Source organism: Saimiri boliviensis, chromosome X, assembly GCF_048565385.1.
Source record: "Saimiri boliviensis isolate mSaiBol1 chromosome X, mSaiBol1.pri, whole genome shotgun sequence".
Lineage (NCBI taxonomy): Eukaryota > Metazoa > Chordata > Mammalia > Primates > Cebidae > Saimiri > Saimiri boliviensis.
The window spans coordinates 64376771-64394846 of NC_133470.1; the positions used below are offsets into that span (position 1 = coordinate 64376771).

Genomic DNA, 18076 nt, shown 5'->3' on the forward strand with positions numbered 1-18076 from the left:
GTGTGTTTTGTTTTGTGTATACTTATTTTAACTTTTATTTTAAGTTCACAGGTACACGTGCAGGTTTGTTATATAGGTAAACTTGTGTCATAGGAGTTTTTTGTACAGATTATTTCATAACCCAGGTATTAAGCCTAGTACCCGTTAGTTATTTTTTCTGGTCCTCTCCCTCCTTCCTCCCTCTGCCCTCTGATAGGTTTCAGTGTCTGTTGTTCCCCTCTATGTGTCTTTTTTTTTCAGGTAACATGCATTTGGAGAATAGGGCAATAGTCTTCAGTGTAAGAAAAAGCAAATCAGAGTTTACCTCACCCTTAGGTACACAAAAAAATTCTTTCTTTTTCCTTTTATCACAATGGCAGAGTGAAAGGCAAAAGATGTGTGAGGCTAAGTAGAGACTGAACGATTAAGTGCCACCAGACTGCTCAGCTTTCTATCTAACAGCTATTGCAGCTAATTTCCCAATTCAAATTTATGTAGGAACATAAGACAGAAATACTGAACACATGGAAGGGGGCTGTTCAGAAGGTGAGATGTTACAGAGTAGTCTACATACCACACATACCAATCAACCTGAGTGAATAAACGTCACTATACCCCCATGAAATTAGATATATAGAAACTTCCATTAGAGTAGTCTGAAACTTTAGGGTTTGCCAACATTATTTAACAAAGCCACAATGTAGGAAAAACTCTAAAATTACACGTATACACTTTTAATAAAGGATATAGGAAGATAAAGCTGGCTAGCATTTGTCGATATTTCTGCAGAAAGACACATGGTTTTAAGAATACTATATACAATCACTTTGAGCAGATTGGTGGGAAAAAATGTAGCAAATTGGTAACTTGAGCTTAACTACTAAGGTCTCCTTTTCTGGCACTCCAATATAGTTCATATATTACCAAGACCCACTGCCAGCTTTCCTTCTGTGTTCCTTCACTGATTTAGCCAGTAGAGTGAAAGTAATTATTCCTTGAATGCATCTTATCTATTTTTTTTTTCCTTTAGTGCCGTTCTGTACTAACAATCTATTTCTTGATATATTGAATTCATTGTTGTTTTAACTCACTCTGCTGATGGCTGTGTACCATCCTGGTACAAAGAACATATTTAATGATCTTGAACACTGTGCAGGAAACAGACCTAGCCCTTTTAGAGAAGTAAACAGTCATGAGTTGCATGCTATTAGGAGCCATCCATTCATTATTATATTATATAATACCCACATGCAAGAGGCTACAATTTAGTATGGTACATTACAGCTATAGTTAAAGAAATGCACATGTACCATACCTCATCAATCAATTCCTAGCTAGATGGAACTCATTAATTTTCTAAGAATATGGATCTTGTACAAGGGCCTGGCAATCTTGTTATATGCCCTCTGTGCTTCTGCACAGAACATCTTTTGTACTGAATTTCTTAACTACTCTGAGAGCAGAGATTCTGGAATGTATAAATGGAATGTTCTTCACATGCTGTGATTCTTAGACTCTTTTTCTTAAAGGAGAAGACAGAGAATCATTCTTTTAAAGTATTTGCTCCTGCTTTGGAGAAAATGTGTGTGTGTGTGTGTGTGTGTGTGTGTGTGTGTGTGTGTGTGTACACGTGCATAAGTGTATGTAGATATATGTGATGAGAGGTGAAAAGAATAGGCTGTCAATGACTGTTACATTCCTATGAATTTGGACCCTGTTAAGCTTTAGGTTCATGTTACAATAATGGATATTCAATATTCTTAAAACTTACTTTCTAGGATTGTGCTTAAATCTCCATTAACCTCAATGTCTATGCTTTGTGCAATTTGGCATAAACATGGAGAGCATTCTTTACCTTGGCAATGTCTGCCCTGAGAGTGGGCCCTATGGGTGCCACAGGAGGTAATGACACTGGTTGATATCACATAGTGTGAAAGATATGTGTCACATGGGGCCAGTGGAGGAAAGAGGCACATATTGCATTCCTATCACCAGTAAGAGTTGTACAAATTGCATACTTTTCAGATTTTTGACAAAATGTGGCTCTTTCAGAATATGATCCTATTGTAATTACTCTCAAAATTCTAACTGCTCCATGATAATTCCAGTACTGGAAAGCCAAGTTACTTTAACAGTGTACTGGACATTATAACTTTGAGCCCTGCATAAGACAGCTGTGTTCGACTGGGGACCACTTAATCGCTTTTCCCCTTAATTTTTCCAACTGTACTAAGGGGAAGATTTTTTATTCTGGCTCTTTCTGAGGACACTGTTGGAATGAATGGAATAACTTAACAAAGTGCTCGAACTTCTGCAAGAATAAATCAGCAATGAAGCATGGACAAAAGAATGGAGCACACAATTTTGCTTAGAAATACTGTTATGGTTAAACTTTTCATTCCAGTCCTATAATTAAAGACACATAAGAACACTAGAATGCTACCTAGCACCTTTCAGCAATAAGATAATAACAATGAGTATCTTCATCTTGCAAATGGAGAAAATGAATATTCAAGATTAGGAAATGAGATTCCATAGAGGTTACTGGACAGGGCTCCAAGGAAAACCAAGCAAAGAAGCCAGATCAGGGTGTGCTAATTACTAAACAAAACTTTGTATTCTCGATCAATAATCAACCATTTGGGTATCTATGTAAATTATTCAATTCTCGGATGATCCATGGATAGAGATATCATCAGAGTCTACAAACCAATGAGACCAAAATGCTAAGATAGGAATAGGTTTTCTATTTTTCTCTGAGCCCCCCGGTAAACCCCTGATTTATTTGGCCTTTTAAAGACAGTGTAAATCTGTAAGACATTAAACAATCAGCTTTGCATTACAATTTTCCTGAGCTTTACTTTTCCAGAACTTCCTTATAGTTAACTGACACTATCTTTTGTGACTTCACTTCTGTGGAGTTGAGTGCTGATACACCCTATACATTAAATAATTTCTCGACATTTTTTCTGACCTTGAATCATAGTTAACAGCTGCTCTGCCTGAATGCTTGGCAGAAGATAATCAATGGGAAGGAGGAAGATTACTTTGAGGTCTACTGGCTGTGTAGGAAGTAAAGGCAATACATTTAGAAACAGGTGCATATCTATATCAATAGAAGAAAAAGCTTGTCTGTCATAAGACCATGGGGATGGCCAAATAAACTATCAAGAGAAACTCAAACAAGAGAGTATTTTGAGAAAGAGTGGAAGGGAAAATGTTTTTCCATCTGAATATATAAGACTTCATCATGAAACCCATTGTGTGCATAGTCTTCTAGGCTGCTTTTTAGCCTCTGAGTTTGAGAAACAGTCATTGGCCCTAACAAATGTAGTCATATCTAGTATTCTCTCAAATGTAATGCTGACCACAATCCATTTAATTTATGTCAAAAGTTTCACCTTGATCAAAATTACCTAGAGGTCCAGATCAACAGGTTTTGTTGTTGTTTTAAGTAGCTGGATTGTTCACTGTCTCAGGTCTACTGGAACCTCAACACTAAATTGTGGCAGGGAATTCTTTTTTACTCAAAAATATTGCAGGGGGGATAAATTAGTAAACCAAACCATCCCTCTAGAAGCTCAATTACTTAATATCTGAAAGATATCTCTAATTCCCACTGATCCCTGTAAGAGTTGGAGCTTTTATTGTCAGTAGCTGAGCAGTAGACTGCTGGGAAAATTAAAGACATCAATACTCTTAAGATATTATTATTATAAAGAAGCAGTATTAGTATTCACACTCCTTGATTCAGGCACTAGGACTAAAAGAAAGGCTGATTATAAATAAATGGGGAAATCAATGCAAACTGTCTTAATGGCTTAGCTACCATTGAAGCTAAAACAAAGAAACAAAGAATTGGCATATTACTATTTGGTTATCACTGTCTGTACAATAATCCCTGCTATGAAAACACAGCTCTTTAGTGCTAATCCTCAGGCTGTCAGCTGTGAAATTTTACCCTTATGAAAGGTATTAAAGTTAATTTCAAAAATCACTCTGAAAACCCTTAACAAAACCTATGGGCCATAACTTAGGCTTATAGATTTTCTTTCATCATAAAAGTAATTCATAAAGGATAAAATAAAACTAGGTAGCAGATAAATAAATAAAAGTAATTGGAGAATTCTACCGCAATCTGACATTAGACATCTTTAAAACACTGATTATTATGTTCAATAAAGTGTAAGTCCTGATTTTCATCTTATGGTTGCTTTCAGGAACATTTGTGATGGAATAGCTTTTACATTGTTGTTCAAGTCCCAATTTGAGGACCTTGGTCAGTGTATTCAGTCACCATCCCAAAATTTAGATACCTGATATAGTGATGGTTCAAAGTCTAGTAAATACTTAAGTTGCTATTTACAGAAAAATCATAATCAGGTTTTTAGCCTTGATTTTCACACTATAGCAGAATTTTGTATAGATATGCTGTCTATGTTCACAAATACACATGCACATAAGCAACAAATGTAGTCTGATTCCCTTCAACACCAAAAAGGCCCTATTATGGGATTAATAATCTTTGCGGATAAATTAAAGACTCCAAGGAAATTTTCTGAATTCCCTTTTACCTGATACGATGAATGAAAAGATATATTTTACATGCAGACTTTCATGGATTGGGGCAGGGGAAATGAAGAAACAAAAAATCTGGCTTGAATTAACTGCTACCAAATACCAAGTTGGATTTCGGTCAGAAAATTAAATAATGTAAAGTCCAGAAACATTTGCACAGCAAGTATTGGATGGAATTCTTTCAAATTTTGAAGGTTTCAGTCCAACACGGTGACTTATTTTGAAGATTACAATGATTTCCAACACTGAACTCTGTAAGCCTCATGGGAGATGGAGATGGAGAGTCCTGGGAATGAAGAGAAGAAATTCACAGATGAGCTGAACAACTGCAAATATTCATATGGTAACACCCACTTGACAATAATATGTGACCATTAAAATTATATTTATGAAGATTATAGATCAGCACTGAAAAATGTTAAGTGAAAAAGGCAGGATATAAAATTATACATGCAATACTATAGTTATTTTTAACAACCAAAATTATATTTGGGACAAAAGACTGAGGAAATACACTGAACTATTGAAAGTGTTGGATTCATGGGTAATTTATTTTCATTTTCTCTACTTTCTACTTGCATTTTCCACATTTTCTTTAGTAATTATATAATTTGACACTTCAAAAATACTATTTTTGAAATCCATATGGAAATAATAAGAGCTTTGACACTGAGCAATTATGAATCTGAATTCTAGCTTTGCCTTTTGTTATCTGCATAACTCTAGAAAAATAATGTCAGTGGATCTTAGTTTGTTCATGTTTAAAATTGGTAAAATATAATCTACCTGAAACAATATCTGGCATATAGCAGGCCTTCATGTAGCTATTTGTTAAACTTTCTGGAAAACTATTTGGCCTTATCCAATAACCCTTTAAAAAATTTATACCAGTAATTTTGCTTCTAGGATTCTATCCTATGAAAATGATTATAAATGATAAGAAAGATTTATGTTTAGTGGTATTATTCATAAACTTATAATGATGGAAAATTGGATAAAATAGCTTATTAAATTTATTTTAATTTTTAATTTTTATGGGTACATAGTAGGTATATATGTTTATGTATTACATGAGATATTTTGATACATGCAGGCAATGCATAATCATCACATTTTGGTAGATGGGGTAGTTATCACCTCAAGAATTTATCCTTTGTGTTACCAACAATCCAATTATACTTTTATTTTAAAACATACAATTAAATTATTTTTGACTTTAGTTACCCTATTGTGCTAGCAAATACTAGGTCTTATTCATTCTTTCCGTTTTTTGTAGCCATTAACAATTCCCAATTCCCCTAAAGCATTTACTACTCCACTATCCTTCCCAGTCTCTGGTAATCATCATTCTACTCTCTAACTCCATGAGTTCATTTTTTTTTAATTTTTAACTTCCACAAATAAGTATGGGAAAATTGAACTCTATGAGTTTGTTTTAATTTTTAGCTCCCACATATAAGTGGTAATATGTGACATTTTTCTTTCTGTGCTTGGCTTATTTCACTTAACATGACCTCCAGTTCCATCAATGTTGCAAATGACAGGATCTCATTCCGTTTTATGACTCAGTGATACGCCTTTGTATGTATGTACCACATTTTCTTTATCAATTCTTCTGTTGATGAACACTTAGGTTGCTTCCAAATCTTGGCTATTATGAATACTGCTGCAATAAACATGGGAAGGCAAGTATCTCTTCAATATACTGATTTTCTTTCTTTTGGGCATATACCTAGGAGTAGGATTGCTGGATCATATGGTAGCTCTATTTTTAGTTTTCTGAGGAACTCCCAAACTCTACTCCATGGTGGTTGTATTATTTACATTCCCACCAACAGTGTAAGAGTTCCCTTTTTTCTGCAACCTTGCCAATATCTGTTATTTTTTGACTTTTTAATAGTAGCTATTCTGACTGGTATGTGATGGCATCTTACTGTGGTTTTGATTTGCATTTCTCTGATGATTAAAGATGTTAAGCATTTTTTCATGTTTGTTGGCCATTTGTATGTCTTCTTTGGAGAAGGACCTGTTTATGTCCTTTCCCACTTTTTATCTGTTTTTTTTTTTTTTTTTTTTTTTTTTTTCATCCTTGCCAGCAGTTGTTATTGCCTGACTTTTAAATAAAAGCCATGTTAACTGGGGTGAGATGATATCTCCTTTTAGTTTTGATTTAAATTTCTTTGATTATCAGTGATGTTCGACACCTTTTCCTATATCTGTTTGCCATTCATATGTCCTCTTATGAGAAATGTCTATTCAGATATTTTGCCCATTTTTAATTGGATTATGAGATTTTTGAACTCCATATATATTCTGCTTATTTATTTGTTGTTGGATGGGTAGTTTGCAAATATTTTCTCCCATTCTGTGGGTTGTCTCTTCACCTTCCTGATTGTTTTCTTTGCTGTGCAAAAGTTTTATAGCTTGGTATAATGTCATTTGTCTATTTTTGCTTTGGTTGTGCTTGTAGGATATTACTCAACAAATTTTTGCCCAGTCCAATGTCCCGGAGAGTTTACCCAGTGTTTTCTTCCAGTAGTTTCATAATTTGAGGTCTTAGATTTGTCTTTAATTGATTTTTATCTGATATTTGTAAACAGTGAAAGACAGAGGTCTAGTTTCATTCTTCTGCATATGGATATCCAGTTTTCCCAATGCATGTCTGTGAAAACTTTTTCAAAAATGAGTTCACTGTAGACATACAAATTTGTTTCTAGGTTCTCTATTCTTTTCCATTGGTCTAGGTGTCTGTTTTTATTACAGTACCATACTATTTTGGTTGCTACAGCTCTGCAGTATAATCTCAAGTCAGGTCATGTGATTCCTCCAGTTTTGTTCTTTTTGCTCAAAATAGCTTTGGCTATTCTGTTGGTTGTTGTTGTTGTTGTTGTTGTTGTTTTATATATATATTTTAAGATTTTCTTTCCATTTCTGTGAAGAATGTCATTTGTATTTTGATAGGGATTGCATTAAATATGCAGATTGCTTTCTGTTATATGAACATTTTAACAATATTCATTCTTTCAATCCATGAACATGGAATATCTTTCCATATTATGTGTTTACTTTTCAATTTCTTGCATCAGTGTTTTATAATTTTCATTGTAGAGATCTTTCACTTCTTTGGCTAATTCCTAGGTGTTAATTTTATTTGTAGCTATTGTAAATGTAATTATTTCTTATTTTCTTTTTAAGATTGTTCACTGTTGCCATATTTTAATATGCCACTAGTTTTTACATGTTGATTTTGTATTCTGCAACATTACTAAATGTGTTTATGTAGTTGTTTTTTGGTGGAGTCTTTAGGTTTTTACAAATGCAAGATCATATCATCTGCAAGCAAGGATAATTTGACTTCTTCCTTTCCGGTTGGATGCCCTTTATTTCTGTCTCTTGTTTGACTGTTCCTAGCTAGGTCTTCTAGTACTGTGGTGAATAGCAGTGAATGCTACACTGTCTTGACTACTATAGTTTTACAGTATTATTTATTTATTTATTTTTATTTTTCTGATTTTATTTTTTTAATTTTAATTTTTATGGGTGCATAGTAAGTGTATATATTTATGAGGTACATGAGATGTCTTGATATAGGCATGCAATATGAGATAGACACATCATAGAAAATGGGGTAGCCATCTCCTCAAGCGTTTATACTTTGAGTTACAAATAATTCAATTATAACTATTTGAGTTATTTTAAAATGTATAATGAAGTTATTATTGACTTTAATCACTCTGTTGTGCTATCAGATAGTAGGTCTTATTCATTCTTTCTAACTTTTGTTTGTACTCATTAACATTAACCATCCCTACCTCCCTCCCAGCCCCCTACTACCTTTCTCAGCCTCTGATAACCAGTTTTCTACTTTCTATCTCCATTAGTTCAATTCTAATGTTTTCAAGGTTCATCCGTGTTGTAACATGTATTTTTTTGTTGTTGTTGACAAACAGTATTTCATTATATGAATATACTATATTTTATTTATCTGTTTATCAGTACATGGACATTTGGGTTGCTTCCCCTTTTGGCTATTATTAATAATGATATAAATATTTAAGTACAAGTTTTTGTGTGGCTATATGTTTTCATTTTCCTTGGTTACATACCTAGGAATAGAATTGCTATATCATATGGTAATTATGTGTTTAACATTTTGAGGGATTGTGAAACTATTTTCCAAAGTAACTGCCCCTTTCATTTCCAACAGCAATGTATCAGGGTTCTTATTTCTCCACATCCTTGCCAACACATGTTACTACCTGTCTTTTGTATCGTAGCCATCCCAGTGGATGTTAAATGGTATCTCATTTTGGTTTTGATTTGCATTTCCTTAATGGCTAATGATGTTGAGCATCTTTTCATGTGTTTATTAATCATTTGTGTATTTTCTTTGGAAAAATGTCTATTCAAATACTTTGCCAGTACAGAAACATGCATTGTTTTTCTTTTTATTCTCAAATTGTAAGAGTTCTTTATATATTCTCCAAACACATATGAGACAGTTGATTTGCAAATATTTTCTCTTCAAAGACCACATATTGTATGATTTAATTTATATGAAATTCAGAAATGGAGAGTGACTGCTAATATGTATGGGGTTTCTTTTTGGGATAATGAAAATGTTCTAAAATTGATTGTGGTATGGTGATGGTTGTATAACTGTGAATATATTAAAAACCACTGAATTGTGCAATTTAAGTGGTCGAATTATATGTTAAGTGAATTAAATCTCAATAAATGTAATAAATAGATTTGAAAATTTAAACTGCACTCATACAAGTTTTTCAAATAACCCTAGTAATAATTCTTCTTCTCCTTCTCCTTCTCCTCCTCCTCCTCCTCCTTCTCCTTCCTCTTTTTCTTCTTCTTCTTCTTCTTCTTCTTCTTCTTCTTCTTCTTCTTCTTCTTCTTCTTCATCTTCTTCATAGTTAGTATTATTTTATGAGACAAATCATCATCATCATAGTTATTATTTTATGAGACACATCATCATAGTCATCATCATCTTCATAATTATTATTATTATTTTATGAGACAGGGTCTCACTCTGTTGCCCAGGCTGGAGTGCACTGGTGTAATCACAGCTCACTGCAGTGTCTACCTACCAGGTTAAAGTAAGCTTCCCTCTTCAGCCTCCCGAGTAGCAGGGACCACAGGTCTGTGCCAATAAGCACAGCTATTTTTTTTTTGTGGCAATGTGGTCTCAGTATGTTGCCTAGGGTGGTCTCAAACACCTAGGCTCAACTTATCCTCCTGCCTTGGCCTTGCAAAGTGCTGGGATTACAGATATGAGCCACTGCACCCAGTGAAAATAATAATTTATAATGGTTGTATATTTTAACATAATAGAGCAATTTGTTTCACAATTTCTCTATTACTAGATATGTAGTTTTGTTTAAAATTTTCTGCTCATAATAAATTGATGATAAACAGATGTGCAGATTTCATTTAAATGCATTTCTAAAATGCAGTAGTTACCAGATAAAAATGTATGAGCTTTTATTCAACATAGTACTGGAAGTTCTAGCCAGAGCAAACAGAAAAGAGAAAGAAAGGGCATCCAAATTGGTAAAGAGGAAGTCAAACTGTACTGTTTGCTGATGATGTGACCGTATACCTAGATAACGTTAAAGACTGATCCAAAAAGCTCCCAGAACTGGTAAATTAATTCAGCAAAGATTCAGGATACAAAATTAATGTACACAATCAATATCTCTGCTATACACCAACAGCTATCATGAGGGGGTCTATCCTGCAAACCTTGACTTAACAATGGATGAATAGCACACAGTGACTCAGATATTGTTCTTGTCAGTCTGGCCCAGCATCTAGGTCACTTTGTTGCAGTCGTGGCCTCAACTAGCTAGCAAGACTCACATTTATTCAGTAATGATTAATTCACAAAGGCTTGAGTCAACATTACTAGAGGGTAATTAACATTGAGGATGTCCTGAGTAGAAAGCAATTAAGCACCTGTAGTAGAGCAAAGGTTAGTCTTAGGACCATATGTGTAAACAAGTTAGTTAAACTCCTTACATTTCTTAGTTTCTACTCTAACTTATTTAACTAAGGGGACAAGGCTGCCTTTAGCCAAGAATTATAGTAAAAACTTTCAGGCTTTCTAAAAGGGTGAACATTTTGTACAGTATCTTTAGCCAAGTACTGTAATAAAAACTTTCAGGCTTTCTAAAAGGGTGAACATTTTGTACATTCTCTATAACTAAAATTTCTCCTACCAGTCTGACTGAACCTCCATACAACCAAGCTGAGAATCAAATGAAGAACCCAATCTCTTTCACAATAGCTGCAAGAGAAACCAAACCAAAGCAAACAAACAAAAAAAGCAAACAAGCATAGAAATATACCTAACCAAGGAGGTAAAAGACCTCTACAAAGAAAACTACAAAACACTGCTGAAATAAATCATAGATGACAAAAACAAATAGAAACACATCCCATGCTCATGAATGGGTAGTAACAATATTGTGAAAATGATCATAGTGCCAAAAGCAATCTACAAATTTAATGCAGTTCCCATCAAAATACCACTATCATTCTTCACAGCACTACAAAAAAAAAAAACCCTAAAATTAATATGGAACCAAAAAAAGAGCCTGCATAGTCAAAGCAAGACTACACAAAAATAACAATTCTGGAGGCATTACATTACCTAACTTTGAAATATACTAGAAGGCAATAGTCACCAAACAGCATGATACTAGCATAAAAATATGCACATAGACCAATGGAACAGAATAGAGAACCCAGAAATAAAGCCAAACAGAGCCAACTGATCTTTGACAAGGCAAACAAAAACATAAAGTGGGGAAAGGTCACCCTATTCAACAAATGGTGCTGGGAAAATTGGCAAGCTACACTTAGAAGAATGAAATTCAATCCTCATCTCTCACCTTGTATAAAAGTCAACTCAAGATTGATCAAACACTTAAATTTAAGGCCTTAAACCATAAAGATTAGAGAAGACAGTATCAGGGAACACCTTGTAGACACTGGCTTAGGCAAAGACACAGTGATCAAGAACCCAAAAGCAAATACAACAAAAACAAAGATAAGTAGATGGGACTTAATTAAACTAAAAAGCTTCGGCAAAGCAATAATAATACCAAGTTAACAGACAACACACAGAGTGGGAGAAAATCTACACAATCTATACATCTGACAAAGGACTAATGTTCAGAATCTACAAAGAAAGCAAACAAATCAGCAAGAAAAAAATTCCCATAAAAAAGTGGGCTAAGAACATGAATAGACAATTCTGAAAAGGAAATTACATGATTGTATATTTCAAAGATCCCATTGTCTCAGCCCCGAATCTCCTAAACTGATAAGCAACTTCAGCAAAGTCTCAGGATAGAAAACCAATGTGCAAAAATCACAAGCATTCCTATACACCAATAACAGACTTAAAGAGAGCCAAATCAAAATTGAACTCCCATTCACAATTGCTACAAAGAGAATAAAATACCTAGGAATACAACTAACAAAGGATGTAAAGGACCTCTTGAAGGAGAACTACAAAGCACTGCTCAAGGAAATAAGATAGAATACAAACAGATGGAAAAACATTCCATGCTCATGGTTAGGAAGAATCAATATTGTGAAAATGGCCATACCATCCAAAGTAATTTATAGATTTAATGCTATCCCCATCAAGTTACCAATGACCTTCTTCACAGAACTGGAAAAAACTACCATAAACTTCATATAAAACCAAGAGAGCCCACATAGCCAAGACAATCCTAAGCAAAAAGAACAAAGTTGGAGGCATCATGCTACCTGACTTCAAACTATACTACAAGTCTATAGTAATCAAAACAACATGGTACTAGTACCAAAACGGAGATATAGACCAATGGAACAGAACAGAGGCCTAGGAGGCAACACCACATATCCACAACCATCTGATCTTTGACAAACCTGACAAAAACAAGCAATGGGGAAATAATTATCTGTTTAATAAATGGTGTTGGGATAACTGGCTAGCCATGTGCAGAGAACAGAAACTGGACCTCTTCCTGACACCTTACACTAAAATTAACTCCAGATGGATTAAAGACTTTAACATAAGACCTAACACCATAAAAACCCTAGAAGAAAACCTAAGTAATACCATTCAGGACATAGACATAGGCAAGAACTTCATGACTAAAACAGCAAAAGCATTGGCAAAAAAAGCCAAAATAGACAAATGAGACCTAATTAAACTCCATAGCTCTGTAAAGCAAAAGAAACAATCATTAAAGTGAACTGGAAACCAACAGAGTGGAAAAAAAATATTTGCAATGTACCCATTAGACAAAGGGCTAATATCCAGAATCTACAAAGAACTGAAACAGATTTACAAGAAAAAAATAAACAAACCCATTCAAAAATGGGCAAAGGATATGAACAGACACTTCTCAAAAGAAGACATATATGAGGCCAACAAACATATAAAAAATGTTCCTCACCACTGGTCATTAGACATAAGCAAATCAAAACAACATTGAGATACTACCTCATGCCCGTTAGAATGGTGATCATTAAAAAATCTGGAGACAACAGATGCTGGAGAAGATGTAGAGAAATAGGAACACTTTTACACTGTTGGTGGGAGTGTAAATTACTTCAATCATTGTGGAAGACAATGTTAAAATTTCTCAAGGACCTAGAAATAGAAATTCCATTTGACCCAGCAATCCCATTACTGTGTATATATCCAAAGGATTATAAATTATTCTGTTATAAAGACAAATGTATACATATGTTCATTGCAGCACTGCTTACAACAGCAAAGACCTGGAAACAACCCAAATGCCCAATGATGACAGAATGTGACAAGAAAACTGAAACATATATAGCATGGAATATTATGCAGCCATAAAAAACAATGAGTTCATGTCCTTTGTAGGGACATGGATGAATCTGGGAACCATCATTCTCAGGAAACTGACACAAGAACAGAAAATCAACCACCACAAGTTCTCACTCATAGGTGCATGATGAACAATGAGAACACACGGACACAAGGAGGGGAGCATCACACACTGTGGTCTGTTGGGTGGGGTGTGGGAGGGACAGCAGGGGGTGGGGAGGCTGGGAAGGAAAAACATGGGGAAAAATGCCAGCTATAGGTGACGGTGGGATGGAGGCTGCAAACCACATTGCCATGTATGTACCTATGCAACAATCCTGCATGATCTGCACATGTACCCTAGAACCTGAAGTACAATAAAAATAAAGGAAGATATGACAGCATTCATTTTTAGTATTTGCTGTAGAATGTATCCTGAATTGGAATGTGGGTGGAGTTCTGGCATTTGTGTATTTATATGTTTCAAGGAAAAAAAGATACAGAGAAACACTTGTTCATTGCCTATATAAAGACTAACTGTACAGCTGACAGCTTAAAAATACTGTATAACATTGCATTTCTTGTCTAACAGTAGCATCTGTTTCCTTCATTCCCAAAGCAACAACCATTAAAGATCAATGCTGAAAACGTGGAAAAAAAAAAAAAAAGAAAGAAAATATACAAATGGCCAAGAAGCATATGGAAAAATGCTCAACATCACTAATTATCAGAGAAATGCAAGTCAAACCACAAAGTGATACCACCTCATTCCTGAAAGAATGGCTATAATCAAGGAATCAAAAAAATAATATATGTTGGCATGGATCCAGTAAAAGGAAACACTTTAATGCTGTTGATGGTAATGTAAACTAGTACAACCACTATTAAAACTGTGTGGAGCCGGGCGCAGTGGCTCAAGCCTGTAATCCCAGCACTTTGGGAGGCCGAGGCGGGTGGATTACGAGGTCGAGAGATCGAGACCATCCTGGTCAACATGGTGAAACCCCGTCTCTACTAAAAATACAAAAAACTAGCTGGCCGTGGTGGCACGTGCCTGTAATCCCAGCTACTCAGGAGGCTGAGGCAGGAGAATTGCCTGAACCCAGGAGGTGGAGTTTGTGGTGAGCCGAGATCGCGCCATTGCACTCCAGCCTGGGTAACAAGAACAAAACTCCGTCTCAAAAAAAAAAAAAAAAAAAAAAAAAAAAAAAAAAAAAAAAACTGTGTGGAAATTCCTTAAAGAACTAAAAGTAGATCTACTGTTTGATCCAGCAATTCCATTATTAGATATCTACCCAGACAAAAATAAGTCATTATTTAAAAAGATACTTGCATACACGTGTTTATAGCAGCAGAATTTGCAATTGTAAAAATATGGAATCAGTTCAAATGCCCATCAATGTACGAGTGGATAAAGAATATATGATGCATACATTATAATATTTGGAATATGTGGGATACTACCGAGCTATAAAAAGGAACGAAATAATGGCATTTACAATAACCCGTATGGAATTGGAGACTATTATTCTAAGTGAAGTAACTCAGGAATGGAAACCCAATCATTGTATGTTCTCATATGTGGGACCCAAGCTATGAGGATGCAAAGGCATAAGAATGATACGTTGAACATTTGGGACTTGGAGAAAAGGGTAAAAGGGCAGTGAGAGATAAAAGACTACACATTGGGTATAGTGTACACTACTCAGGTGATGGGTGCACCGAAATCTCAGAAATCACCACTAAAGAAGTTATTCATGTAACCAAACACCACCTGTTCCCCCAAAACCTATTGAAATTTTTAATAGTTTACATTAAAAAAGGAATCCTGAGAAAAAGCTCACAAAATAAAATTTAATTTTACTAAAAAAAAATGAGTAAGAGAACTCTTACAATTTAATAATATAAAAACAACCCAAGTTTTTTAAATGGACAAACGATTTGAACAGGCCCTTTATTAAATAAGATATACAGATGGCAAACTATGACACAAAAAGGTGCTAAATATCATTAAATTTTAGGAAAATACAAATCAAAGTCTCAATGAGATATAACTATATACCCACCAGAATAAGTAAAATTTTTTTTTCTTTTTTTTTTTTTTTTTGCTTCCAATTTTTTTTTTTTTTTGCATTTTAGGTTTTGGGGTACATGTGATGAACATGCAAGATTGTTGCATAGGTACACACTTGGCAGTGTGGTTTGCTGCCTTCCGTCCCCTCACCTGTATCTGTCATTTCTCCCCATGCTATCTCTTCCCACCTCCCCACCCCCCCGCCCCTCCCCTATTTCCCCCCAAAGGACCTCAGTGTGTAGTGCTCCCCTCCCTGTGTCCATGTGTTCTCATTGTTCAACACCCGCCTATGAGTGAGAATATACGGTGTTTGATTTTCTGCTCTTGTGTCAGTTTGCTGAGAATGATGTTAAAAGTTTGAATATATCTAATGTTATCAGTGATGTAGAGCAACTAGAACTCTCATTCACTCCTAGTGTAAATGTAAAATGTATAACTGCTTTGGAAACTATTTTGACAGTGAAAAGAAATTTTTAAAATTCTTTTTTTTCTTTCTAAGCATCTCGATTTATTTTATTTTATTTTATTTAAACTTTCATTTATTCCATTTTAGGTTTTGGGGTACATATGAAGAACATGCAAGACTGTTGCATAGGTACACACGTGGTAGTGTGATTTGGTGCCTTCCTCCACATCACCTGTATCTGGCATTTCTCTCCATGCTATCTCTCCCCAACTCCGCACCCCTCGCGGTCCCTCCCCTATTTCCCCCAAACAGACCCCAGTGTGTAGTGCTCCCCTCCCTGTGTCCATGTGTTCTCATTGTTCACACCCGCCTATGAGTGAGAACATGCGGTGTTTGATTTTCTGTTCTTGTGTCAGTTTGCTGAGAATGATGGTTTCCAGGTTCATCCATGTCCCTACAAAGGGCACGAACTCATCGTTTTTGATGGCTGCATAATATTCCATGGTGTATTTGTGCCACATTTTCCCTGTCCAGTCTATCATCGATGAGCATTTGGGTTGATTTCAGTTCTTTGCTCTTGTAAACAGTGTTGCAATGAACATTCGTGTGCATGTGTCCTTATAGTAGAATGATATATAATCCTTTGGTTATATACTCAGTAATGGGATTGCTGGGTCAAATGGAATTTCTATTTCTAGGTCCTTGAGGAATCGCCACAATGTCTTCCACAATGGCTGAACTAGTTTGCACTCCCACCAACATTGGAAAAGTGTTCCCATTTCTCCACATCCTCTCCAGCATTTGTTGTTTCCAGATTTTTCAATGATCGCCATTCTAACTGGTGTGAGATGATGTCTCAATGTAGTTTAGATTTGCATTTCTCTGATGACCAGTGATGATGAGCATTTTTTCATGTTTGTTGGCCTCATTTATGTCTTCTTTTGTAAAGTATTTGTTCATATCCTTTGCCCACTTTTGAATGGGCTTGTTTTTTTCTTGTACATCTGTTTTATTTCTTTGTAAATTCTGGATATCAGCCCTTTGTCAGATGGGTAAACTGCAAAATTGGATAAAAAGCCAAAACCCATCGGTGTGCTCTAAGCAGGAAACCCATCTCACATGCAAGGGTACACAAAGGCTCAAAATAAAGGGATGGAGGAAGATTCACCAAGCAAATGGAGAGCAAAAAAAAAGCAGGAGTTACAATTCTCATCTCTGATAAAATAGACTTTAAAGCAGCAAAGATCAAAAGAGACAAAAAGGACATTACATAATGGTAAAAGGATCAATGAAGCAAGAAGAGCTAACAATCCTATATATATATATATATATATATATATATATATATATATAAATCATATATATATATATATATATATATATAAATATATACACCCAATACAGGAGCACCCAGATACATAAGGCAAGTTCTTAATGACTTACAAGGAGACCTAGACTCCGCACAATTATAGTGGGAGACTTTAACATCCCATTGTCAATATTAGACAGATCAACCAGACAGAAAATCAAAAAGGATATCCAGGACTTGAACTCAGATCTGGACCAAGCAAACCTAATAGACATTTACAGAACTCTCCACCCCAAATCCACAGAATATACATTCTTCTCAGCACCACATCACACCTACTCTAAAATTGACCACATAATTGGGAGTAAATCACTCCTCAGCAAATGCAAAAGAACAGAAATCATAACAGTCTCTCAGACCACAGTGCAATCAAGTTAGAACTCAGAATTCAAAAACTAACTCAGAACCACACAGCTTCATGGAAACTGAACAATTTGCTCTTGAATGTTGACTGGATAAACAATGAAATGAAGGTAGAAATAAAGATGTTCTTCTAAACCAACGAGAATGAAGACACAACATACCAGAATCTCTGGGATACACTTAAAAAAGTCTCTAGAGGAAAATATATAGCAATGAGTGCCCACATGAGAAGCAAGGAGAGATCTAAAATTGACACTCTATCGTCAAAATTGAAAGAGCTAGAGTAGCAAGATAAAAAAACTCAGAACCCAGCAGAAGACAAGAAATAGCTAAGACCAGAGCAGAACTGAAGGAAATAGAGACACAAAAAAGCCTTCAAAATATCAATAAATCCAGGAGCTGGTTTTTTGAAAAGATCAACAAAATAGGCAGACCATTAGCCAGATTAATAAA

The 18076-nt window shown here is 35.1% G+C and overlaps 1 protein-coding gene across 1 annotated transcript in view; it reads right to left on the bottom strand.

The window, feature by feature from the left end:
* Positions 1-3673: 3673 nt before the first annotated feature.
* The window catches only part of ZDHHC15 (zDHHC palmitoyltransferase 15), a 177129-nt gene continuing 162726 nt past the window's right edge, over positions 3674-18076 (bottom strand). The window contains exon 12 of the mRNA XM_003936858.3: positions 3674-4843. The gene's annotated coding sequence lies outside the window, so the exon portion shown is untranslated. The remainder of the gene's footprint in view (positions 4844-18076) is intronic.